The sequence below is a fragment of the Frankliniella occidentalis genome, unplaced genomic scaffold (assembly GCF_000697945.3).
Source record: "Frankliniella occidentalis isolate FOCC.00 unplaced genomic scaffold, Focc_3.1 Scaffold66, whole genome shotgun sequence".
NCBI classification, from domain to species: Eukaryota; Metazoa; Arthropoda; class Insecta; order Thysanoptera; family Thripidae; genus Frankliniella; species Frankliniella occidentalis.
In genome coordinates this window covers 913,504-915,466 of record NW_026267196.1, presented here as the reverse complement: position 1 = coordinate 915,466, position 1,963 = coordinate 913,504, and the positions used below count along the sequence as shown (strand labels likewise).

The 1,963-nt window shown below is 58.7% G+C and overlaps 1 protein-coding gene across 2 annotated transcripts in view; it reads right to left on the bottom strand.

Annotated features, from left to right (window-relative positions):
* Nucleotides 1-1,963, bottom strand: part of LOC113211124 (homeobox protein HMX3-like) — a 54,488-nt gene that overhangs the window by 3,164 nt on the left and 49,361 nt on the right. The gene's annotated exons all lie outside the window — the stretch shown is intronic.

Genomic DNA, 1,963 nt, shown 5'->3' with positions numbered 1-1,963 from the left:
TTGGTCCAGCGAATGGGTGATATTGTGGATGCGCACGGTAAAAACGACATCCTGGTTTTCATAACGTTTGGAAAAACCATGACGTCTCTTATGCAATTTCTTCCATAAAGTCGCCAAGGTTTTTCCAAACCGTAATGAAAGCCCGCTGCCCGTGGCGTTCGCCTATACGCCGCGGCTCAGGCAATGCAGGACGAAGGTTCACGATAGGTTCACCAGCATACCAGCATGTAAGCAGCCAGCTGTCACCCCCCCCCCCCCTCTCTCTCTCTCTCTCTCTCTCTCTCCTTGATAAATCCGACGTGTGGGCGCGCGCTACTCTATGGCGGCGGGGGGCGTGGCGGCGCGCGGTGGCCACAAGGGCCTAGCAGCGCGGCGTGACGAATCAGAGGTTCGGAACGGTGACGGCGAGCGGCGCTCTCGGTCCCGCTCAGCCGTGCCCTGGCGAGCCGGCAGCTGGGCACCACTGCCGGCCAGGCCCGACCAGGACCGGTGGGTAAAGACTCCCAATGAGCAGCGCGATCAAGACTGCCCGCGACACATCCGACGAGCTTTAACTCCAGAGCAGGAAGTACGTAGGATACACGCGTACGATAGCAACTCCCCCCCCCCCTTTTCACAACCACGCCCCACCGACAACGCCCAGCGGCGCCTCCTCCCATCCCATTCATTTCGGATTAAAAAGCCTCATCTCGTGCAGCTTGACTTTGAGCGGCGACTCAGTTGCGGTAAGCCGCGCGCGCCCTTTGAGCTGGCCGCCGCGACCGCTGTGTGCGTTGCACGTAAAAAAAATAGAAGGAAATAACAAGAGAGACAGAGAGAAAAAGAATCAGCAGAGGAGCAAAGAGGCAGTGTGAACCGGGACTCCTATAGGACACAGTCTATAGACTATGGTCGCGGCCGGAGGCCACGTATTCGCGACACATCTTTACATCGGTATCACGTTTAAAATGATGCAAAACAAAGCATGCACGAACTGAAATGGGCCGATGAATTACTGAACAAAATAGAGACCTAAACGCCTGGGCAACGCATGAGAGGTATACAGAGGACGAGGACAAAGAGCAGCGCGGAGGACGCGACGGACTCTTGTCAATCACATCACCGGGAACGAGAATGACTCACGAGAACGACTACAACCGGATGTGTGTGATAGAGAGAGAGGGGGGGGGAGGAGGGAGAGGGGAAGAGGAGTAAGTGTAGGGGATTTTGGGGTGAGTTATGAGGTTCCCCGCCTACGCCGCCGCCTGCCCATAGGGTCTGCCCACCGTTCGGCCGCGCGATACCCACGTATCCGCGGTGTGTGCGCCTCCCAGTTACAGGCGCGCGAGGCGCGGCTCCGCGCGGCTTCGGGAACAAAAGACCGGTCAAGGAAGAGATTAAGAAAACTCACAAGAGCCGGCGGCGGAGCGGGCTGGGACGCGACGGGAGCGAACGGGCGGAGAGCGGGAGAGTATGCGGGAGAGGAGAGGAGCGGGTGGTGGGGGAAGGAGGAGACAGAAGATAGGAGAGAGGAAGAGTGAGGAGATGAAGAGAGGAGAGAGGAAGAGTGAAGAGAGGACGAGAGGAGAGAGGAAAAGTGAAGAGAGGGAAAGAGAGGAGAGAGGGAAAGAGAGGAGAGAGGGAAAGAGAGGAGAGAGGGGTGAGGGAGGGGGGGATGGCGAGGTGAGAATTGAGGAGGAGCGAGGAAGCTGCGGTCCAGGGACATGCCCCTGGGGGCGCAGCGGGGAGTAGAGAGAGAGAGAGAGGAGTTGCTCAAACCACTCGCCGCCGGCGCTAATGTGACGTTAATTCAAACATGATTGACGTGCCAAAAGTCGCCGGCGCGCGCGACCGGCCCGGCCGGGCCCAGCCCGCCACCTTCATCTCTTATTACACGACAGACGTCTTCCTCGAAAGTGGAGGAAAACCGATGCGATGTGGCGAAAGCGGTGGTTGAGCCCTGGGCGGGGCTGGAGGGAGGGGG